This window comes from Ochotona princeps, chromosome 16, assembly GCF_030435755.1.
Source record: "Ochotona princeps isolate mOchPri1 chromosome 16, mOchPri1.hap1, whole genome shotgun sequence".
Classification (NCBI taxonomy): domain Eukaryota; kingdom Metazoa; phylum Chordata; class Mammalia; order Lagomorpha; family Ochotonidae; genus Ochotona; species Ochotona princeps.
In genome coordinates this window covers 35,570,578-35,596,832 of record NC_080847.1, presented here as the reverse complement: position 1 = coordinate 35,596,832, position 26,255 = coordinate 35,570,578, and positions in this window count along the sequence as shown.

Sequence of the window (26,255 nt, the reverse complement as noted above, 5' to 3'; positions counted from 1 at the left end):
ACACACTATGCTTAATGCTGTTTGAGTGCATTGTCCTGAAGGGCAGGTTGGTGAGCATCCCACACAAACGAAGGCTCCACAGGCGGGTTTCACATGCCACCCACTCCACATTCAGAAACCACTTCAGCGCCAAAGCCGTTTTCAGCTAGCCCTAAATACAAAGGCTCTAGACGCAGATGTTGCTGTAAGAGCTAATTCCATCAAGCAACACTGCATGTTGCTGAATTGCATATTGAAGAAGAATCAGCCGAGTGGTTCTTGTGGGAGAACAACTCCCTTTGGCTCACTGACTTCACACACCATCAGGCTGACAGGCAGCTCTCAAGCAAACTACGTGTTCACACACTATGCTTAATGCCGTTTGAGTGCATTGTCCTGAAGGGCAGGTTGGTGAGCATCCCACACAAACGAAGGCTCCACAGGCGGGTTTCACATGCCATCAACTCCACATTCAGAAACCACTTGAGCGCCAAAGCCCTTTTCAGCTAGTCCTAAATACAAAGGCTCTAGACGCAGATGTTGCTGTAAGAGTTCATTCCATGAAGCAACACTGCATGTTGCTGAATTGCATATTGAAGAAGCATCAGCCGAGTGGTTCTTGTGGGAGAACAACTCCATTTGGCTCAGTGACTTCACACACCAGCAGGCTGACAGGCAGCTCTCAAGCAAACTACGTGTTCACACACTATGCTTAATGCTGTTTGAGTGCATTGTCCTGAAGGGCAGGTTGGTGAGCATCCCACACAAACGAAGGCTCCACAGGCGGGTTTCACATGCCACCAACTCCACATTCAGAAACCACTTCAGCGCCAAAGCCGTTTTCAGCTAGCCCTAAATACAAAGGCTCTAGACGCAGATGTTGCTGTAAGAGCTAATTCCATCAAGCAACCCTGCATGTTGCTGAATTGCATATTGAAGAAGAATCAGCCGAGTGGTTCTTGTGGGAGAACAACTCCATTTGGCTCACTGACTTCACACACCATCAGGCTGACAGGCAGCTCTCAAGCAAACTACGTGTTCACACACTATGCTTAATGCCGTTTGAGTGCATTGTCCTGAAGGGCAGCTTGGTGAGCATCCCACACAAATGAAGGATCCACAGGCGGGTTTCCCATGCCACCCACTCCACATTCAGAAACCACTTGAGCGCCAAAGCCCTTTTCAGCTAGCCCTAAATACAAAGGCTCTAGACGCAGATGTTGCTGTAAGAGCTAATTCTATCAAGCAACACTGCATGTTGCTGAATTGCATATTGAAGAAGCATCAGCCGAGTGGCTCTTGTGGGAGAACAACTCCATTTGGCTCACTGACTTCACACACCATCAGGCTTACAGGCAGCTCTCAAGCAAACTACGTGTTCACACACTATGCTTAATGCTGTTTGAGTGCATTGTCCTGAAGGGCAGCTTGGTGAGCATCCCACACAAACGAAGGCTCCACAGGCGGGTTTCACATGCCGCCAACTCCACATTCAGAAACCACATCAGCGCCAAAGCCCTTTTCAGCTAGCCCTAAATACAAAGGCTCTAGACTCAGATGTTGCTGTAAGAGCTAATTCCATCAAGCAACACTGCATGTTGCTGAATTGCATATTGAAGAAGAATCAGCCGAGTGTTTCTTGTGGGAGAACAACTCCATTTGGCTCACTGACTTCACACACCATCAGGCTGACAGGCAGCTCTCAAGCAAACTACGTGTTCACACACTATGCTTAATGCCGTTTGAGTGCATTGTCCTGAAGGGCAGGTTGGTGAGCATCCCACACAAACGAAGGCTCCACAGGCGGGTTTCACATGCCACCAACTCCACATTCAGAAACCACTTCTGCGCCAAAGCCCTTTTCAGCTAGCCCTAAATACAAAGGCTCTAGACGCAGATGTTGCTGTAAGAGCTAATTCCATCAAGCAACACTGCATGTTGCTGAATTGCATATTGAAGAAGAATCAGCCGAGTGGTTCTTGTGGGAGAACAACTCCATTTGGCTCACTGACTTCACACACCATCAGGCTGACAGGCAGCTCTCAAGCAAACTACGTGTTCACACACTATGCTTAATGCCGTTTGAGTGCATTGTCCTGAAGGGCAGCTTGGTGAGCATCCCACACAAACGAAGGCTCCACAGGCGGGTTTCACATGCCACCAACTCCACATTCAGAAACCACTTCAGCGCCAAAGCCCTTTTCAGCTAGCCCTAAATACAAAGGCTCTAGACGCAGATGTTGCTGTAAGAGCTAATTCCATCAAGCAACACTGCATGTTGTTGAATTGCATGTTGAAGAAGCATCAGCCGAGTGGTTCTTGTGGGAGAACAACTCCATTTGGCTCACTGACTTCACACACCATCAGGCTGGCAGGCAGCTCTCAAGCAAACTACGTGTTCACACACTATGCTTAATGCCGTTTGAGTGCATTGTCCTGAAGGGCAGGTTGGTGAGCATCCCACACAAACGAAGGCTCCACAGGCGGGTTTCACATGCCACCAACTCCACATTCAGAAACCACTTCAGCGCCAAAGCCGCTTTCAGCTAGCCCTAAATACAAAGGATCTAGACGCAGATGTTGCTGTAAGAGGTCATTCCATGAAGCAACACTTCATGTTGCTGAACTGCATATTGAAGAAGAATCAGCCGAGTGGTTCTTGTGGGAGAACAACTCCATTTGGCTCATTGACTTCACACACCATCAGGCTGACAGGCAGCTCTCAAGCAAACTACGTGTTCACACACTATGCTTAATGCCGTTTGAGTGCATTGTCCTGAAGGGCAGGTTGGTGAGCATCCCACACAAACGAAGGCTCCACAGGCGAGTTTCACATGCCACCAACTCCACATTCAGAAACCACTTGAGCGCCAAAGCCATTTTCAGCTAGCCCTAAATACAAAGGCTCAAGACGCAGATGTTGCTGTAAGAGCTAATTCCATCAAGCAACACTGCATGTTGCTGAATTGCATATTGAAGAAGCATCAGCCGAGTGGTTGTTGTGGGAGAACAACTCCATTTGACTCACTGACTTCACACACCATCAGGCTGACAGGCAGCTCTCAAGCAAACTACGTGTTCACACACTATGCTTAATGCCGTTTGAGTGCATTGTCCTGAAGGGCAGCTTGGTGAGCATCACACACAAACGAAGGCTCCACAGGCGGGTTTCACATGCCACCAACTCCACATTCAGAAACCACTTCAGCGACAAAGCCGTTTTCAGCTAGCCCTAAATACAAAGGCTCTAGACGCAGATGTTGCTGTAAGAGCTAATTCCATCAAGCAACACTGCATGTTGCTGAATTGCATGTTGAAGAAGCATCAGCCGAGTGGTTCTTGTGGGAGAACAACTCCATTTGGCTCACTGACTTCACACACCATCAGGCTGACAGGCAGCTCTCAAGCAAACTACGTGTTCACACACTATGCTTAATGCCGTTTGAGTGCATTGTCCTGAAGGGCAGGTTGGTGAGCATCCCACACAAACGAAGGCTCCACAGGCGGGTTTCACATGCCACCAACTCCACATTCAGAAACCACTTGAGCGCCAAAGCCATTTTCAGCTAGCCCTAAATACAAAGGCTCTAGACGCAGATGTTGCTGTAAGAGCTCATTCCATGAAGCAACACTGCATGTTGCTGAATTGCATATTGAAGAAGCATCAGCCGAGTGGTTCTTGTGGGAGAACAACTCCATTTGGCTCACTGACTTCACACACCATCAGGCTGACAGGCAGCTCTCAAGCAAACTACGTGTTCACACACTATGCTTAATGCCGTTTGAGTGCATTGTCCTGAAGGGCAGCTTGGTGAGCATCCCACACAAACGAAGGCTCCACAGGCGGCTGTCACATGCCAAGAACTCCACATTCAGAAACCACTTCAGCGCCAAAGCCCTTTTCAGCTAGCCCTAAATACAAAGGCTCTAGACGCAGATGTTACTGTAAGAGCAAATTCCATCAAGCAACACTGCATGTTGCTGAATTGCATATTGAAGAAGCATCAGCCGAGTGGTTCTTGTGGGAGATCAACTCCATTTGGCTCACTGACTTCACACACCATCAGGCTGACAGGCAGCTCTCAAGCAAACTACGTGTTCACACACTATGCTTAATGCCGTTTGAGTGCATTGTCCTGAAGGGCAGCTTGGTGAGCATCCCACACAAACGAAGGCTCCACAGGCGGGTTTCACATGCCACCAACTCCACATTCAGAAACCACTTCAGCGCCAAAGCCGTTTTCAGCTAGCCCTAAATACAAAGGCTCTAGACGCAGCTGTTGATGTAAGAGCTCATTCCATCGAGCAACACTGCATGTTGCTGAATTGCACATTGAAGAAGCATCAGCCGAGCGTTTCTTGTGGGAGAACAACTCCATTTGGCTCACTGACTTCACACACCATCAGGCTGACAGGCAGCTCCCAAGCAAACTACGTGTTCACACACTATGCTTAATGCCGTTTGAGTGCATTGTCCTGAAGGGCAGCTTGGTGAGCATCCCACACAAACGAAGGCTCCACAGGCGGGTTTCACATGCCACGAACTCCACATTCAGAAACCACTTCAGCGCAAAAGCCCTTTTCAGCTAGCCCTAAATACAAAAGCTCTAGACGCAGATGTTGCTGTAAGAGCTAATTCCATCAAGCAACACTGCATGTTGCTGAATTGCATATTGAAGAAAAATCAGCCGAGTGGTTCTTGTGGGAGAACAACTCCATTTGGCTCACTGACTTCACACACCATCAGGCTGACAGGCAGCTCTCAAGCAAACTATGTGTTCACACACTATGCTTAATGCCGTTTGAGTGCATTGTCCTGAAGGGCAGCTTGGTGAGCATCCCACACAAACGAAGGCTCCACAGGCGGGTTTCACATGCCACCAACTCCACGTTCAGAAACCACTTGAGCGCCAAAGCCATTTTCAGCTAGCCCTAAATACAAAGGCTCTAGACGCAGATGTTGCTGTAAGAGCTCATTCCATGAAGCAACACTGCATGTTGCTGAATTGCATATTGAAGAAGCATCAGCCGAGTGGTTCTTGTGGGAGAACAACTCCATTTGGCTCACTGACTTCACACACCATCAGGCTGACAGGCAGCTCTCAAGCAAACTACGTGTTCACACACTATGCTTAATGCCGTTTGAGTGCATTGTCCTGAAGGGCAGCTTGGTGAGCATCCCACACAAACGAAGGCTCCACAGGCGGCTGTCACATGCCAAGAACTCCACATTCAGAAACCACTTCAGCGCCAAAGCCGTTTTCAGCTAGCCCTAAATACAAAGGCTCTAGACGCAGATGTTACTGTAAGAGCAAATTCCATCAAGCAACACTGCATGTTGCTGAATTGCATATTGAAGAAGCATCAGCCGAGTGGTTCTTGTGGGAGATCAACTCCATTTGGCTCACTGACTTCACACACCATCAGGCTGACAGGCAGCTCTCAAGCAAACTACGTGTTCACACACTATGCTTAATGCCGTTTGAGTGCATTGTCCTGAAGGGCAGCTTGGTGAGCATCCCACACAAACGAAGGCTCCACAGGCGGGTTTCACATGCCAAGAACTCCACATTCAGAAACCACTTCAGCGCCAAAGCCGTTTTCAGCTAGCCCTAAATACAAAGGCTCTAGACGCAGCTGTTGATGTAAGAGCTCATTCCATCGAGCAACACTGCATGTTGCTGAATTGCACATTGAAGAAGCATCAGCCGAGCGTTTCTTGTGGGAGAACAACTCCATTTGGCTCACTGACTTCACACACCATCAGGCTGACAGGCAGCTCCCAAGCAAACTACGTGTTCACACACTATGCTTAATGCCGTTTGAGTGCATTGTCCTGAAGGGCAGCTTGGTGAGCATCCCACACAAACGAAGGCTCCACAGGCGGGTTTCACATGCCACGAACTCCACATTCAGAAACCACTTCAGCGCAAAAGCCCTTTTCAGCTAGCCCTAAATACAAAAGCTCTAGACGCAGATGTTGCTGTAAGAGCTAATTCCATCAAGCAACACTGCATGTTGCTGAATTGCATATTTAAGAAGCATCAGCCGAGTGATTCCTGTGGGAGAACAACTCCATTTGGCTCACTGACTTCACACACCATCAGGCTGACAGGCAGCTCTCAAGCAAACTATGTGTTCACACACTATGCTTAATGCCGTTTGAGTGCATTGTCCTGAAGGGCAGCTTGGTGAGCATCCCACACAAACGAAGGCTCCACAGGCGAGTTTCACATGCCACCAACTCCACATTCAGAAACCACTTGAGCGCCAAAGCCGTTTTCAGCTAGCCCTAAATACAAAGGCTCTAGACGCAGATGTTGCTGTAAGAGCTCATTCCATCAAGCAACACGGCATGTTGCTGAATTGCATATTGAAGAAGAATCAGCCGAGTGGTTCTTGTGGGAGAACAACTCCATTTGGCTCACTGACTTCACACACCATCAGGCTGACAGGCAGCTCTCAAGCAAACTACGTGTTCACACACTATGCTTAATGCCGTTTGAGTGCATTGTCCTGAAGGGCAGCTTGGTGAGCATCCCACACAAACGAAGGATCCACAGGCGGGTTTCACATGCCAAAAACTCCACATTCAGAAACCACTTCAGCGCCAAAGCCCTTTTCAGCTAGCCCTAAATACAAAGGCTCTAGACGCAGATGTTGCTGTAAGAGGACATTCCATCAAGCAACACGGCATGTTGCTGAATTGCACATTGAAGAAGCATCAGCAGAGTGGTTCTTGTGGGAGAACAACTCCATTTGGCTCACTGACTTCACACACCATCAGGCTGACAGGCAGCTCTCAAGCAAACTACGAGTTCACACACTATGCTTAATGCCGTTTGAGTGCATTGTCCTGAAGGGCAGCTTGGTGAGCATCCCACACAAACGAAGGCTCCACAGGCGGGTTTCACATGCCAAAAACTCCACATTCAGAAACCACTTCAGCGCCAAAGCCGTTTTCAGCTAGCCCTAAATACAAAGGCTCTAGACGCAGATGTTGCTGTAAGAGCTAATTCCATCAAGCAACACGGCATGTTGCTGAATTGCACATTGAAGAAGCATCAGCCGAGTGGTTCTTGTGGGAGAACAACTCCATTTGGCTCACTGACTTCACACACCATCAGGCTGACAGGCAGCTCTCAAGCAAACTACGAGTTCACACACTATGCTTAATGCTGGTTGAGTGCATTGTCCTGAAGGGCAGGTTGGTGAGCATCCCACACAAACGAAGGCTCCACAGGCAGGTTTCACATGCCACCAACTCCACATTCAGAAACCACTTCAGTGCCAAAGCCCTTTTCAGCTAGCCCTAAATACAAAGGCTCTAGACGCAGATGTTGCTGTAAGAGCTAATTCCATCAAGCAACACTGCATGTTGCTGAATTGCATATTGAAGAAGCATCAGCCGAGTGGTTCTTGTGGGAGAACAACTCCATTTGGCTCACTGACTTCACACACCATCAGGCTGACAGGCTGCTCTCAAGCAAACTACGTGTTCACACACTATGCTTAATGCCGTTTGAGTGCATTGTCCTGAAGGGCAGGTTGGTGAGCATCCCACACAAACGAAGGCTCCACAGGCGGCTGTCACATGCCAAGAACTCCACATTCAGAAACCACTTCAGCGCCAAAGCCGTTTTCAGCTAGCCCTAAATACAAAGGCTCTAGACGCAGATGTTGCTGTAAGAGCAAATTCCATCAAGCAACACTGCATGTTGCTGAATTGCATATTGAAGAAGCATCAGCCGAGTGGTTCTTGTGGGAGATCAACTCCATTTGGCTCACTGACTTCACACACCATCAGGCTGACAGGCAGCTCTCAAGCAAACTACGTGTTCACACACTATGCTTAATGCCGTTTGAGTGCATTGTCCTGAAGGGCAGCTTGGTGAGCATCCCACACAAACGAAGGCTCCACAGGCGGGTTTCACATGCCAAGAACTCCACATTCAGAAACCACTTCAGCGCCAAAGCCGTTTTCAGCTAGCCCTAAATACAAAGGCTCTAGACGCAGCTGTTGATGTAAGAGCTCATTCCATCGAGCAACACTGCATGTTGCTGAATTGCACATTGAAGAAGCATCAGCCGAGCGTTTCTTGTTGGAGAACAACTCCATTTGGCTCACTGACTTCACACACCATCAGGCTGACAGGCAGCTCCCAAGCAAACTACGTGTTCACACACTATGCTTAATGCCGTTTGAGTGCATTGTCCTGAAGGGCAGCTTGGTGAGCATCCCACACAAACGAAGGCTCCACAGGCGGGTTTCACATGCCACGAACTCCACATTCAGAAACCACTTCAGCGCCAAAGCCCTTTTCAGCTAGCCCTAAATACAAAAGCTCTAGACGCAGATGTTGCTGTAAGAGCACATTCCATCAAGCAACACGGCATGTTGCTGAATTGCATATTGAAGAAAAATCAGCCGAGTGGTTCTTGTGGGAGAACAACTCCATTTGGCTCACTGACTTCACACACCATCAGGCTGACAGGCAGCTCTCAAGCAAACTATGTGTTCACACACTATGCTTAATGCCGTTTGAGTGCATTGTCCTGAAGGGCAGGTTGGTGAGCATCCCACACAAACGAAGGCTCCACAGGCGGGTTTCACATGCCAAAAACTCCACATTCAGAAACCACTTCAGCGCCAAAGCCGTTTTCAGCTAGCCCTAAATACAAAGGCTCTAGACGCAGATGTTGCTGTAAGAGTTCATTCCATCAAGCAACACGGCATGTTGCTGAATTGCACATTGAAGAAGCATCAGCCGAGTGGTTCTTGTGGGAGAACAACTCCATTTGGCTCACTGACTTCACACACCATCAGGCTGACAGGCAGCTCTCAAGCAAACTACGAGTTCACACACTATGCTTAATGCTGGTTGAGTGCATTGTCCTGAAGGGCAGGTTGGTGAGCATCCCACACAAACGAAGGCTCCACAGGCAGGTTTCACATGCCACCAACTCCACATTCAGAAACCACTTCAGTGCCAAAGCCCTTTTCAGCTAGCCCTAAATACAAAGGCTCTAGACGCAGATGTTGCTGTAAGAGCTAATTCCATCAAGCAACACTGCATGTTGCTGAATTGCATATTGAAGAAGCATCAGCCGAGTGGTTCTTGTGGGAGAACAACTCCATTTGGCTCACTGACTTCACACACCATCAGGCTGACAGGCTGCTCTCAAGCAAACTACGTGTTCACACACTATGCTTAATGCCGTTTGAGTGCATTGTCCTGAAGGGCAGGTTGGTGAGCATCCCACACAAACGAAGGCTCCACAGGCGGCTGTCACATGCCAAGAACTCCACATTCAGAAACCACTTCAGCGCCAAAGCCGTTTTCAGCTAGCCCTAAATACAAAGGCTCTAGACGCAGATGTTGCTGTAAGAGCAAATTCCATCAAGCAACACTGCATGTTGCTGAATTGCATATTGAAGAAGCATCAGCCGAGTGGTTCTTGTGGGAGATCAACTCCATTTGGCTCACTGACTTCACACACCATCAGGCTGACAGGCAGCTCTCAAGCAAACTACGTGTTCACACACTATGCTTAATGCCGTTTGAGTGCATTGTCCTGAAGGGCAGCTTGGTGAGCATCCCACACAAACGAAGGCTCCACAGGCGGGTTTCACATGCCAAGAACTCCACATTCAGAAACCACTTCAGCGCCAAAGCCGTTTTCAGCTAGCCCTAAATACAAAGGCTCTAGACGCAGCTGTTGATGTAAGAGCTCATTCCATCGAGCAACACTGCATGTTACTGAATTGCACATTGAAGAAGCATCAGCCGAGCGTTTCTTGTGGGAGAACAACTCCATTTGGCTCACTGACTTCACACACCATCAGGCTGACAGGCAGCTCTCAAGCAAACTACGTGTTCACACACTATGCTTAATGCCGTTTGAGTGCATTGTCCTGAAGGGCAGCTTGGTGAGCATCCCACACAAACGAAGGCTCCACAGGCGGGTTTCACATGCCACCAACTCCACATTCAGAAACCACTTCAGCGCCAAAGCCCTTTTCAGCTAGCCCTAAATACAAAAGCTCTAGACGCAGATGTTGCTGTAAGAGCACATTCCATCAAGCAACACGGCATGTTGCTGAATTGCATATTGAAGAAAAATCAGCCGAGTGGTTCTTGTGGGAGAACAACTCCATTTGGCTCACTGACTTCACACACCATCAGGCTGACAGGCAGCTCTCAAGCAAACTATGTGTTCACACACTATGCTTAATGCCGTTTGAGTGCATTGTCCTGAAGGGCAGCTTGGTGAGCATCCCACACAAACGAAGGCTCCACAGGCGGGTTTCACATGCCAAAAACTCCACATTCAGAAACCACTTCAGCGCCAAAGCCGTTTTCAGCTAGCCCTAAATACAAAGGCTCTAGACGCAGATGTTGCTGTAAGAGTTCATTCCATCAAGCAACACGGCATGTTGCTGAATTGCACATTGAAGAAGCATCAGCCGAGTGGTTCTTGTGGGAGAACAACTCCATTTGGCTCACTGACTTCACACACCATCAGGCTGACAGGCAGCTCTCAAGCAAACTACGAGTTCACACACTATGCTTAATGCTGGTTGAGTTCATTGTCCTGAAGGGCAGGTTGGTGAGCATCCCACACAAACGAAGGCTCCACAGGCAGGTTTCACATGCCACCAACTCCACATTCAGAAACCACTTCAGTGCCAAAGCCCTTTTCAGCTAGCCCTAAATACAAAGGCTCTAGACGCAGATGTTGCTGTAAGAGCTAATTCCATCAAGCAACACTGCATGTTGCTGAATTGCCTATTGAAGAAGCATCAGCCGAGTGGTTCTTGTGGGAGAACAACTCCATTTGGCTCACTGACTTCACACACCATCAGGCTGACAGGCAGCTCTCAAGCAAACTACGTGTTCACACACTATGCTTAATGCCGTTTGAGTGCATTGTCCTGAAGGGCAGGTTGGTGAGCATCCCACACAAACGAAGGCTCCACAGGCGGGTTTCACATGCCACCAACTCCACATTCAGAAACCACTTCAGCGCCAATGCCGTTTTCAGCTAGCCCTAAATACAAAGGCTCTAGACGCAGATGTTGCTGTAAGAGCTAATTCCATCAAGCAACACTGCATGTTGCTGAATTGCATGTTGAAGAAGCATCAGCCGAGTGGTTCTTGTGGGAGAACAACTCCATTTGGCTCACTGACTTCACACACCATCAGGCTGACAGGCAGCTCTCAAGCAAACTACGTGTTCACACACTGTGCTTAATGCTGTTTGAGTGCATTGTCCTGAAGGGCAGCTTGGTGAGCATCCCACACAAACGAAGGCTCCACAGGCGGGTTTCACATGAAACCAACTCCACATTCAGAAACCACATCAGCGCCAAAGCCGTTTTCAGCTAGCCCTAAATACAAAGGCTCTAGACGCAGATGTTGCTGTAAGAGCTAATTCCATGAAGCAACACTGCATGTTGCTGAATTGCATATTGAAGAAGAATCAGCCGAGTGGTTCTTGTGGGAGAACAACTCCATTTGGCTCACTGACTTCACACACCATCAGGCTGACAGGCAGCTCTCAAGCAAACTACGTCTTCACACACTATGCTTAATGCCGTTTGAGTGCATTGTCCTGAAGGGCAGGTTGGTGAGCATCCCACACAAACGAAGGTTCCACAGGCGGGTTTCACATGCCACCAACTCCACATTCACAGACTTCTTCAGCGCCAAAGCCCTTTTCAGCTAGCCCTAAATACAAAGGCTCTAGACGCAGATGTTGCTGTAAGAGCTAATTCCATCAAGCAACACTGCATGTTGCTGAATTGCATATTGAAGAAGCATCAGCCGAGTGGTTCTTGTGGGAGAACAACTCCATTTGGCTCACTGACTTCACACACCATCAGGCTGACAGGCAGCTCTCAAGCAAACTACGTGTTCACACACTATGCTTAATGCCGTTTGAGTGCATTGTCCTGAAGGGCAGCTTGGTGAGCATCCCACACAAACGAAGGATCCACAGGCGGGTTTCACATGCCAAAAACTCCACATTCAGAAACCACTTGAGCGCCAAAGCCCTTTTCAGCTAGCCCTAAATACAAAGGCTCTAGACGCAGCTGTTGATGTAAGAGCACATTCCATCAAGCAACACGGCATGTTGCTGAATTGCACATTGAAGAAGCATCAGCCGAGTGGTTCTTGTGGGAGAACAACTCCATTTGGCTCACTGACTTCACACACCATCAGGCTGACAGGCAGCTCTCAAGCAAACTACGAGTTCACACACTATGCTTAATGCTGGTTGAGTGCATTGTCCTGAAGGGCAGCGTGGTGAGCATCCCACACAAACGAAGGCTTCACAGGCGGGTTTCACATGCCACCAACTCCACATTCAGAAACCACTTCAGCGCCAAAGCCCTTTTCAGCTAGCCCTAAATACAAAGGCTCTAGACGCAGATATTGCTGTAAGAGCTAATTCCATCAAGCAACACGGCATGTTGCTGAATTGCATATTGAAGAAGAATCAGCCGAGCGTTTCTTGAAGGGGAACAACTCTTTTTGGCTCACTGACTTCACACACCATCAGGCTGACAGGCAGCTCTCAAGCAAACTACGTGTTCACACTCTATCCTTAATGCCGTTTGAGTGCATTGTCCTGAAGGGTAGGTTGGTGAGCATCCCACACAAACGAAGGCTCCACAGGCGGGTTTCACATGCCACCAACTCCACATTCACACACTTCTTCAGCGCCAAAGCCGTTTTCAGCTAGCCCTAAATACAAAGGCTCTAGACTCAGATGTTGCTGTAAGAGCTAATCCCATCAAGCAACACTGCATGTTGCTGAATTGCATATTGAAGAAGCATCAGCCGAGTGGTTCTTGTGGGAGAACAATTCCATTTGGCTCACTGACTTCACACACCATCAGGCTGACAGGCAGCTCTCAAGCAAACTATGTGTTCACACACTATGCTTAATGCCGTTTGAGTGCATTGTCCTGAAGCGCAGCTTGGTGAGCATCCCACACAAACGAAGGCTCCACAGGCGGGTTTCACATGCCACCAACTCCACATTCAGAAACCACTTCAGCGCCAAAGCCCTTTTCAGCTAGCCCTAAATACAAAGGCTCTAGACGCAGATGTTGCTGTAAGAGCTAATTCCATCAAGCAACACTGCATGTTGCTGAATTGCATATTGAAGAAGCATCAGCCGAGTGGTTCTTGTGGGAGAACAACTCCATTTGGCTCACTGACTTCACACACCATCAGGCTGACAGGCAGCTCTCAAGCAAACTACGTGTTCACACACTATGCTTAATGCCGTTTGAGTGCATTGTCCTGAAGGGTAGGTTGGTGAGCATCCCACACAAATGAAGGCTCCACAGGCAGGTTTCACATGCCACCAACTCCACATTCAGAAACCACTTCAGCGCCAAAGCCGTTTTCAGCTAGCCCTAAATACAAAGGCTCTAGACGCAGATGTTGCTGTAAGAGCTCATTCCATGAAGCAACACTGCATGTTGCTGAATTGCATATTGAAGAAGAATCAGCCGAGTGGTTCTTGTGGGAGAACAACTCCATTTGGCTCACTGACTTCACACACCATCAGGCTGACAGGCAGCTCTCAAGCAAACTACGTGTTCACACTCTATGCTTAATGCCGTTTGAGTGCATTGTCCTGAAGGGCAGGTTGGTGAGCATCCCACACAAACGAAGGCTCCACAGGCGGGTTTCACATGCCACCAACTCCACATTCAGAAACCACTTCAGCGCCAATGCCCTTTTCAGCTAGCCCTAAATACAAAGGCTCTAGACGCAGATGTTGCTGTAAGAGTACATTCCATCAAGCAACACGGCATGTTGCTGAATTGCACATTGAAGAAGCATCAGCCGAGTGGTTCTTGTGGGAGAACAACTCCATTTGGCTCACTGACTTCACACACCATCAGGCTGACAGGCAGCTCTCAAGCAAACTACGTGTTCACACACTATGCTTAATGCCGTTTGAGTGCATTGTCCTGAAGGGCAGCTTGGTGAGCATCCCACACAAACGAAGGCTTCACAGGCGGGTTTCACATGCCACCAACTCCACATTCAGAAACCACTTCAGCGCCAAAGCCCTTTTCAGCTAGCCCTAAATACAAAGGCTCTAGACGCAGATGTTGCTGTAAGAGCTAATTCCATCAAGCAACACTGCATGTTGCTGAATTGCATATTGAAGAAGCATCAGCCGAGTGGTTCTTGTGGGAGAACAACTCCATTTGGCTCAGTGACTTCACACACCATCAGGCTGACAGGCAGCTCTCAAGCAAACTACGTGTTCACACACTATGCTTAATGCCGTTTGAGTGCATTGTCCTGAAGGGCAGCTTGGTGAGCATCCCACACAAACGAAGGCTCCACAGGTGGGTTTCACATGCCACCAACTCCACATTCAGAAACCACTTCAGCGCCAAAGCCCTTTTCAGCTAGCCCTAAATACAAAGGCTCTAGACGCAGATGTTGCTGTAGGAGCTAATTCCATCAAGCAACACTGCATTTTGCTGAATTGCATATTGAAGAAGCATCAGCTGAGTGGTTCTTGTGGGAGAACAACTCCATTTGGCTCACTGACTTCACACACTATCAGGCTGACAGGCAACTCTCAAGCAAACTACGTGTTCACACACTATGCTTAATGCCGTTTGAGTGCATTGTACTGAAGGGCAGCGTGGTGAGCATCCCACACAAACGAAGGCTTCACAGGCGGGTTTCACATGCCACCAACTCCACATTCAGAAACCACTTCAGCGCCAAAGCCGTTTTCAGCTAGCCCTAAATACAAAGGCTCTAGACGCAGATGTTGCTGTAAGAGCTAATTCCATCAAGCAACACGGCATGTTGCTGAATTGCATATTGAAGAAGAATCAGCCGAGCGTTTCTTGAAGGGGAACAACTCTTTTTGGCTCACTGACTTCACACACCATCAGGCTGACAGGCAGCTCTCAAGCAAACTACGTGTTCACACTCTATCCTTAATGCCGTTTGAGTGCATTGTCCTGAAGGGTAGGTTGGTGAGCATCCCACACAAACGAAGGCTCCACAGGCGGGTTTCACATGCCACCAACTCCACATTCACACACTTCTTCAGCGCCAAAGCCGTTTTCAGCTAGCCCTAAATACAAAGGCTCTAGACGCAGATGTTGCTGTAAGAGCTAATCCCATCAAGCAACACTGCATGTTGCTGAATTGCATATTGAAGAAGCATCAGCCGAGTGGTTCTTGTGGGAAAACAACTCCATTTGGCTCACTGACTTCACACACCATCAGGCTGACAGGCAGCTGTCAAGCAAACTACGTGTTCACACACTATGCTTAATGCCGTTTGAGTGCATTGTCCTGAAGCGCAGCTTGGTGAGCATCCCACACAAACGAAGGCTCCACAGGCGGGTTTCACATGCCACCAACTCCACATTCACAAACCACTTGAGCGCCAAAGCCCTTTTCAGCTAGCCCTAAATACAAAGGCTCTAGACGCAGATGTTGCTGTAAGAGCTAATTCCATCAAGCAACACTGCATGTTGCTGAATTGCATATTGAAGAAGAATCAGCCAAGTGGTTCTTGTGGGAGAACAACTCCATTTGGCTCACTGACTTCACACACCATCAGGCTGACAGGCAGCTCTCAAGCAAACTACGTGTTCACACACTATGCTTAATGCCGTTTGAGTGCATTGTCCTGAAGGGCAGCTTGGTGAGCATCCCACACAAACGAAGGCTCCACAGGCAGGTTTCACATGCCACCAAATCCACATTCAGAAACCACTTCAGCGCCAAAGCCCTTTTCAGCTAGCGCTAAATACAAAGGCTCTAGACGCAGATGTTGCTGTAAGAGATAATTCCATCAAGCAACACTGCATGTTGCTGAATTGCATATTGAAGAAGCATCAGCCGAGTGGTTCTTGTGGGAGAACAACTCCATTTGGCTCACTGACTTCACCCACCATCAGGCTGACAGGCAGCTCTCAAGCAAACTACGTGTTCACACACTGTGCTTAATGCCGTTTGAGTGCATTGTCCTGAAGGGCAGGTTGGTGAGCATCCCACACAAACGAAGGCTCCACAGGCGGGTTTCACATGCCACCAACTCCACATTCACAGACTTCTTCAGCGCCATAGCCGTTTTCAGCTAGCACTAAATACAAAGGCTCTAGACGCAGATGTTGCTGTAAGAGCTAATTCCATCAAGCAACACTGCATGTTGCTGAATTGCATATTGAAGAAGAATCAGCCAAGTGGTTCTTGTGGGAGAACAACTCCATTTGGCTCACTGACTTCACACACCATCAGGCTGACAGGCAGCTCTCAAGCAAACTACGTGTTCACACACTATGCTTAATGCCGTTTGAGTGCATTGTCCTGAAGGGCAGGTTGGTGAGCATCCCACACAAACGAAGGCTCCACAGGCGGGTTTCACATGCCACCAACTCCACATTCACAAACCAGTTGAGGGCCAAAGCCGTTTTCAGCTAGCCCTAAATACAAAGGCTCTAGACGCAGATGTTGCTGTAAGAGCTAATTCCATCAAGCAACACTGCATGTTGCTGAATTGCATATTGAAGAAGAATCAGCCGAGTGGTTCTTGTGGGAGAACAACTCCATTTGGCTCACTGACTTCACACACCATCAGGCTGACAGGCAGCTCTCAAGCAAACTACGTGTTCACACACTATGCTTAAAGCCGTTTGAGTGCATTGTCCTGAAGGGCAGCTTGGTGAGCATCCCACACAAACGAAGGCTAAACAGGCGGGTTTCACATGCCACCAACTCCACATTCACAAACCACTTCAGCGCCAAAGCCCTTTTCAGCTAGCCCTAAATACAAAGGCTCTAGACGCAGATGTTGCTGTAAGAGCTAATTCCATCAAGCAACACTGCATGTTGCTGAATTGCATATTGAAGAAGCATCAGCCGAGTGGTTCTTGTGGGAGAACAACTCCATTTGGCTCACTGACTTCACACACCATCAGGCTGACAGGCAGCTCTCAAGCGAACGAAGTGTTCACACACAATGCTTAATGCCGTTTGAGTGCATTGTCCTAAAGGGCAGGTTGGTGAGCATCCCACACAAACGAAGGCTCCACAGGCGGGTTTCACATGCCACCCACTCCACATTCAGAAACCACTTCAGCGCCAAAGCCGTTTTCAGCTAGCCCTAAATACAAAGGCTCTAGACGCAGATGTTGCTGTAAGAGCTAATTCCATCAAGCAACACTGCATGTTGCTGAATTGCAAATTGAAGAAGAATCAGCCGAGCGTTTCTTGAAGGAGAACAACTCTTTTTGGCTCACTGACTTCACACACCATCAGGCTGACAGGCAGCTCTCAAGCAAACTACGTGTTCACACACTATGCTTAATGCCGTTTGAGTGCATTGTCCTGAAGGGCAGCTTGGTGAGCATCCCACACAAACGAAGGCTCCACAGGCGGGTTTCACATGCCACCAACTCCACATTCAGAAACCACTTCAGCGCCAAAGCCCTTTTCAGCTAGCGCTAAATACAAAGGCTCTAGACGCAGATGTTGCTGTAAGAGCTAATTCCATCAAGCAACACTGCATGTTGCTGAATTGCATATTGAAGAAGAATCAGCCGAGTGGTTCTTGTGGGAGAACAACTCCATTTGGCTCACTGACTTCACACACCATCAGGCTGACAGGCAGCTCTCAAGCAAACTACGTGTTCACACACTATGCTTAATGCCGTTTGAGTGCATTGTCCTGAAGGGTAGGTTGGTGAGCATCCCACACAAACGAAGGCTCCACAGGCGGGTTTCACATGACACCAAATCCACATTCAGAAACCACTTCAGCGCCAAAGCCGTTTTCAGCTAGCCCTAAATACAAAGGCTCTAGACGCAGATGTTGCTGTAAGAGCTAATTCCATCAAGCAACACTGCATGTTGCTGAATGGCATATTGAAGAAGCATCAGCCGAGTGGTTCTTGTGGGAGAACAACTCCATTTGGCTCACTGACTTCACACACCATCAGGCTGACAGGCAGCTCTCAAGCAAACTACGTGTTCACACACTATGCTTAATGCCGTTTGAGTGCATTGTCCTGAAGAGCAGCTTGGTGAGCATCCCACACAAACGAAGGCTCCACAGGCGGGTTTCACATGCCACCAACTCCACATTCACAGACTTCTTCAGCGCCAAAGCCGTTTTCAGCTAGCCCTAAATACAAAGGCTCTAGACGCAGATGTTGCTGTAAGAGCTAATTCCATCAAGCAACACTGCATGTTGCTGAATTGCATATTGAAGAAGCATCAGCCGAGTGGTTCTTGTGGGAGAACAACTCCATTTGGCTCACTGACTTCACACACCATCAGGCTGACAGGCAGCTCTCAAGCAAACTACGTGTTCACACACTGTGCTTAATGCCGTTTGAGTGCATTGTCCTGAAGGGCAGGTTGGTGAGCATCCCACACAAACGAAGGCTCCACAGGCGGGTTTCACATGCCACCAACTCCACATTCACAGACTTCTTCAGCGCCAAAGCCGTTTTCAGCTAGCCCTAAATACAAAGGCTCTAGAGGCAGATGTTGCTGTAAGAGCTAATTCCATCAAGCAACACTGCATGTTGCTGAATTGCATATTGAAGAAGAATCAGCCAAGTGGTTATTGTGGGAGAACAACCCGATTTGGCTCACTGACTTCACACACCATCAGGCTGACAGGCAGCTCTCAAGCAAACTACGTGTTCACACACTATGCTTAATTCCGTTTGAGTGCATTGTCCTGAAGGGCAGGTTGGTGAGCATCCCACACAAACGAAGGCTCCACAGGCGGGTTTCACATGCCACCAACTCCACATTCACAAACGAGTTGAGGGCCAAAGCCGTTTTCAGCTAGCCCTAAATACAAAGGCTCTAGACGCAGATGTTGCTGTAAGAGCTAATTCCATCAAGCAACACTGCATGTTGCTGAATTGCATATTGAAGAAGAATCAGCCGAGTGGTTCTTGTGGGAGAACAACTCCATTTGGCTCACTGACTTCACACACCATCAGGCTGACAGGCAGCTCTCAAGCAAACTACGTGTTCACACACTATGCTTAATGCCGTTTGAGTGCATTGTCCTGAAGGGCAGGTTGGTGAGCATCCCACACAAACGAAGGCTCCACAGGCAGGTTTCACATGCCACCAACTCCACATTCAGAAACCACTTGAGCGCCAAAGCCCTTTTCAGCTAGCCCTAAAAACAAAGGCTCTAGACGCAGATGTTGCTGTAAGAGCTAATTCCATCAAGCAACACTGCATGTTGCTGAATTGCATATTGAAGAAGAATCAGCCGAGTGGTTCTTGTGGGAGAACAACTCCATTTGGCTCACTGACTTCACACAGCATCAGGCTGACAGGCAGCTCTCAAGCAAACTACGTGTTCACACACTATGCTTAATGCCGTTTGAGTGCATTGTCCTGAAGGGCAGGTTGGTGAGCATCCCACACAAACGAAGGCTCCACAGGCGGGTTTCACATGCCACCAACTCCACATTCAGAAACCACTTCAGCGCCAAAGCCCTTTTCAGCTAGCCCTAAATACAAAGGCTCTAGACGCAGATGTTGCTGTAAGAGCTAATTCCATCAAGCAACACTGCATGTTGCTGAATTGCATATTGAAGAAGCATCAGCCGAGTGGTTCTTGTGGGAGAACAACTCCATTTGGCTCACTGACTTCACACACCATCAGGCTGACAGGCAGCTCTCAAGCAAACTACGTGTTCACACACTATGCTTAATGCCGTTTGAGTGCATTGTCCTGAAGGGCAGCTTGGTGAGCATCCCACACAAACGAAGTCTCCACAGGCGGGTTTCACATGACACCAAATCCACATTCAGAAACCACTTCAGCGCCAAAGCCCTTTTCAGCTAGCCCTAAATACAAAGGCTCTAGACGCAGATGTTGCTGTAAGAGCTAATTCCATCAAGCAACACTGCATGTTGCTGAATTGCATATTGAAGAAGCATCAGCCGAGTGGTTCTTGTGGGAGAACAACTCCATTTGGCTCACTGACTTCACACACCATCAGGCTGACAGGCAGCTCTCAAGCGAACGAAGTATTCACACACAATGCTTAATGCAGTTTGAGTGCATTGTCCTAAAGGGCAGGTTGGTGAGCATCCCACACAAACGAAGGCTCCACAGGCGGGTTTCACATGCCACCCATTCCACATTCAGAAACCACTTCAGCGCCAAAGCCGTTTTCAGCTAGCCCTAAATACAAAGGCTCTAGACGCAGATGTTGCTGTAAGAGCTAATTCCACCAAGCAACACTGCATGTTGCTGAATTGCATATTGAAGAAGAATCAGCCGAGTGGTTCTTGTGGGAGAACAACTCCATTTGGCTCAGTGACTTCACAAACCATCAAGCTGACAGGCAGCTCTCAAGCAAACTACGTGTTCACACACTATGCTTAATGCCGTTTGAGTGCATTGTCCTGAAGGGCAGCTTGGTGAGCATCCCACACAAACGAAGGCTCCACAGGCGGGTTTCACATGCCACCAACTCCACATTCAGAAACCACTTCAGCGCCAAAGCCCTTTTCAGCTAGCCCTAAATACAAAGGCTCTAGACGCAGATGTTGCTGTAAGAGCTAATTCCATCAAGCAACACTGCATGTTGCTGAATTGCATATTGAAGAAGAATCAGCCGAGTGGTTCTTGTGGGAGAACAACTGCATTTGGCTCACTGACTTCACACACCATCAGGCTGACAGGCAGCTCTCAAGCAAACTACGTGTTCACACACTATGCTTAATGCCGTTTGAGTGCATTGTCCTGAAGGGCAGCTTGGTGAGCATCCCACACAAACGAAGGCTCCACAGGCGGGTTTCACATGCCACCAACTCCACATTCAGAAACCACTTGAGCGCCAAAGCTCTTTTCAGCTAGCGCTAAATACAAAGGCTCTAGACGCAGATGTTGCTGTAAGAGCTAATTCCATCAAGCAACACTGCATGTTGCTGAATGGCATATTGAAGAAGAATCAGCTGAGTGGTTCTTGTGGGAGAACAACTCCATTTGGCTCACTGACTTCACACACCATCAGGCTGACAGGCAGCTCTCAAGCAAACTACGTGTTCACACACTGTGCTTAATGCCGTTTGAGTGCATTGTCCTGAAGGGCAGCTTGGTGAGCATCCCACACAAACGAAGGCTCCACAGGCGGGTTTCACATGCCACCAACTCCACATTCAGAAACCACTTCAGCGCCAAAGCCCTTTTCAGCTAGCCCTAAATACAAAGGCTCTAGACGCAGATGTTGCTGTAAGAGCTAATTCCATCAAGCAACACTGCATGTTGCTGAATTGCATATTGAAGAAGCATCAGCCGAGTGGTTCTTGTGGGAGAACAACTCCATTTGGCTCACTGACTTCACACACCATCAGGCTGACAGGCAGCTCTCAAGCAAACTACGTGTTCACACACTATGCTTAATGCCGTTTGAGTGCATTGTCCTGAAGGGCAGCTTGGTGAGCATCCCACACAAACGAAGGCTCCACAGGCGGGTTTCACATGCCACCAACTCCACATTCAGAAACCACTTGAGCGCCAAAGCCCTTTTCAGCAAGCGCTCAATACAAAGGCTCTAGACGCAGATGTTGCTGTAAGAGCTAATTCCATCAAGCAACACTGCATGTTGCTGAATTGCATATTGAAGAAGCATCAGCCGAGTGGTTCTTGTGGGAGAACAACTCCATTTGGCTCACTGACTTCACACACCATCAGGCTGACAGGCAGCTCTCAAGCAAACTACGTGTTCACACACTATGCTTAATGCCGTTTGAGTGCATTGTCCTGAAGGGCAGCTTGGTGAGCATCCCACACAAACGAAGGCTCCACAGGCGGGTTTCACATGCGACCAACTCCACATTCAGAAACCACTTGAGCGCCAAAGCCCTTTTCAGCTAGCCCTAAATACAAAGGCTCTAGACGCAGATGTTGCTGTAAGAGCTAATTCCATCTAGCAACACTGCATGTTGCTGAATTGCATATTGAAGAAGCATCAGCCGAGTGGTCCTTGTGGGAGAACAACTCCATTTGGCTCACTGACTTCACACACCATCAGGCTGACAGGCAGCTCTCAAGCAAACTACGTGTTCACACACTATGCTTAATGCGATTTGAGTGCATTGTCCTGAAGGGCATGTTGGTGAGCATCCCACACAAATGAAGGCTCCACAGGCGGGTTTCACATGCCACCAACTCCACATTCAGAAACCACTTCAGCGCCAAAGCCGTTTTCAGCTAGCCCTAAATACAAAGGCTCTAGACGCAGATGTTGCTGTAAGAGCTCATTCCATGAAGCAACACTGCATGTTGCTGAATTGCATATTGAAGAAGCATCAGCCGAGTGGTTCTTGTGGGAGAACAACTCCATTTGGCTCACTGACTTCACACACCATCAGGCTGACAGGCAGCTCTCAAGCAAACTACGTGTTCACACACTATGCTTAATGCCATTTGCGTGCATGGTCCTGAAGGGCACGTTGGTGAGCATCCCACACAAACGAAGGCTCCACAGGCGGGTTTCACATGCCACCCACTCCACATTCAGAAACCACTTCAGCGCCAAAGCCCTTTTCAGCTAGCCCTAAATACAAAGGCTCTAGACGCAGATGTTGCTGTAAGAGCTAATTCCATCAAGCAACACTGCATGTTGCTGAATTGCATATTGAAGAAGAATCAGCCGAGCGTTTCTTGAAGGAGAACAACTCTTTTTGGCTCACTGACTTCACACACCATCAGGCTGACAGGCAGCTCTCAAGCAAACTACGTGTTCACACACTATGCTTAATGCCGTTTGAGTGCATTGTCCTGAAGGGCAGCTTGGTGAGCATCCCACACAAACGAAGGCTCCACAGGCGGGTTTCACATGCCACCAACTCCACATTCAGAAACCACTTCAGCGCCAAAGCCCTTTTCAGCTAGCGCTAAATACAAAGGCTCTAGACGCAGATGTTGCTGTAAGAGCTAATTCCATCAAGCAACACTGCATGTTGCTGAATTGCATATTGAAGAAGAATCAGCCGAGTGGTTCTTGTGGGAGAACAACTCCATTTGGCTCACTGACTTCACACACCATCAGGCTGACAGGCAGCTCTCAAGCAAACTACGTGTTCACACACTATGCTTAATGCCGTTTGAGTGCATTGTCCTGAAGGGTAGGTTGGTGAGCATCCCACACAAACGAAGGCTCCACAGGCGGGTTTCACATGACACCAAATCCACATTCAGAAACCACTTCAGCGCCAAAGCCGTTTTCAGCTAGCCCTAAATACAAAGGCTCTAGACGCAGATGTTGCTGTAAGAGCTAATTCCATCAAGCAACACTGCATGTTGCTGAATTGAATATTGAAGAAGAATCAGCCGAGTGGTTCTTGTGGGAGAACAACTCCATTTGGCTCACTGACTTCACACACCATCAGGCTGACAGGCAGCTCTCAAGCAAACTACGTGTTCATACACTATGCTTAATGCCGTTTGAGTGCATTGTCCTGAAGAGCAGCTTGGTGAGCATCCCACACAAACGAAGGCTCCACAGGCGGGTTTCACATGCCACCAACTCCACATTCACAAACCACTTCAGCGCCAAAGCCCTTTTCAGCTAGCCCTAAATACAAAGGCTCTAGACGCAGATGTTGCTGTAAGAGCTAATTCCATCAAGCAACACTGCATGTTGCTGAATTGCATATTGAAGAAGCATCAGCCGAGTGGTTCTTGTGGGAGAACAACTCCATTTGGCTCACTGACTTCACACACCATCAGGCTGACAGGCAGCTCTCAAGCAAACTACGTGTTCACACACTGTGATAATGCCGTTTGAGTGCATTGTCCTGAAGGGCAGCTTGGTGAGCATCCCACACAAACGAAGGCTCCACAGGCGGGTTTCACATGCCACCAACTCCACATTCACAGACTTCTTCAGCGCCAAAGCCGTTTTCAGCTAGCCCTAAATACAAAGGCTCTAGAGGCAGATGTTGCTGTAAGAGCTAATTCCATCAAGCAACACTGCATGTTGCTGAATTGCATATTGAAGAAGAATCAGCCAAGTGGTTATTGTGGGAGAACAACCCGATTTGGCTCACTGACTTCACACACCATCAGGCTGACAGGCAGCTCTCAAGCAAACTACGTGTTCACACACTATGGTTAATTCCGTTTGAGTGCATTGTCCTGAAGGGCAGGTTGGTGAGCATCCCACACAAACGAAGGCTCCACAGGCGGGTTTCACATGCCACCAACTCCACATTCACAAAAGAGTTGAGGGCCAAAGCCGTTTTCAGCTAGCCCTAAATACAAAGGCTCTAGACGCAGATGTTGCTGTAAGAGCTAATTCCATCAAGCAACACTGCATGTTGCTGAATTGCATATTGAAGAAGAATCAGCCGAGTGGTTCTTGTGGGAGAACAACTCCATTTGGCTCACTGACTTCACACACCATCAGGCTGACAGGCAGCTCTCAAGCAAACTACGTGTTCACACACTATGCTTAATGCCGTTTGAGTGCATTGTCCTGAAGGGCAGGTTGGTGAGCATCCCACACAAACGAAGGCTCCACAGGCGGGTTTCACATGCCACCAACTCCACATTCAGAAACCACTTCAGCGCCAAAGCCCTTTTCAGCTAGCCCTAAAAACAAAGGCTCTAGACGCAGATGTTGCTGTAAGAGCTAATTCCATCAAGCAACACTGCATGTTGCTGAATTGCATATTGAAGAAGAATCAGCCGAGTGGTTCTTGTGGGAGAACAACTCCATTTGGCTCACTGACTTCACACACCATCAGGCTGACAGGCAGCTCTCAAGCAAACTACGTGTTCACACACTATGCTTAATGCCGTTTGAGTGCATTGTCATGAAGGGCAGGTTGGTGAGCATCCCACACAAACGAAGGCTCCACAGGCGGGTTTCACATGCCACCAACTCCACATTCAGAAACCACTTCAGCGCCATAGCCCTTTTCAGCTAGCCCTAAATACAAAGGCTCTAGACGCAGATGTTGCTGTAAGAGCTCATTCCATCAAGCAACACTGCATGTTGCTGAATTGCATATTGAAGAAGCATCAGCCGAGTGGTTCTTGTGGGAGAACAACTCCATTTGGCTCACTGACTTCACACACCATCAGGCTGACAGGCAGCTCTCAAGCAAACTACGTGTTCACACACTATGCTTAATGCCGTTTGAGTGCATTGTCCTGAAGGGCAGCTTGGTGAGCATCCCACACAAACGAAGGCTCCACACGCGGGTTTCACATGACACCAAATCCACATTCAGAAACCACTTGAGCGCCAAAGCCCTTTTCAGCTAGCCCTAAATACAAAGGCTCTAGACGCAGATGTTGCTGTAAGAGCTAATTCCATCAAGCAACACTGCATGTTGCTGAATTGCATATTGAAGAAGCATCAGCCGAGTGGTTCTTGTGGGAGAACAACTCCATTTGGCTCACTGACTTCACACACCATCAGGCTGACAGGCAGCTCTCAAGCGAACGAAGTATTCACACACAATGCTTAATGCAGTTTGAGTGCATTGTCCTAAAGGGCAGGTTGGTGAGCATCCCACACAAACGAAGGCTCCACAGGCGGGTTTCACATGCCACCCATTCCACATTCAGAAACCACTTCAGCGCCAAAGCCGTTTTCAGCTAGCCCTAAATACAAAGGCTCTAGACGCAGATGTTGCTGTAAGAGCTAATTCCATCAAGCAACACTGCATGTTGCTGAATTGCATATTGAAGAAGAATCAGCCGAGTGGTTCTTGTGGGAGAACAACTCCATTTGGCTCATTGACTTCACACACCATCAGGCTGACAGGCAGCTCTCAAGCAAACTACGTGTTCACACACTATGCTTAATGCCGTTTGAGTGCATTGTCATGAAGGGCAGCTTGGTGAGCATCCCACACAAACGAAGGCTCCACAGGCGGGTTTCACATGCCACCAACCCCACATTCAGAAACCACTTCAGCGCCAAAGCCCTTTTCAGCTAGCCCTAAATACAAAGGCTCTAGACGCAGATGTTGCTGTAAGAGCTAATTCCATCAAGCAACACTGCATGTTGCTGAATTGAATATTGAAGAAGAATCAGCCGAGTGGTTCTTGTGGGAGAACAACTCCATTTGGCTCAGTGACTTCACAAACCATCAGGCTGACAGGCAGCTCTCAAGCAAACTACGTGTTCACACACTATGCTTAATGCCGTTTGAGTGCATTGTCCTGAAGGGCAGCTTGGTGAGCATCCCACACAAACGAAGGCT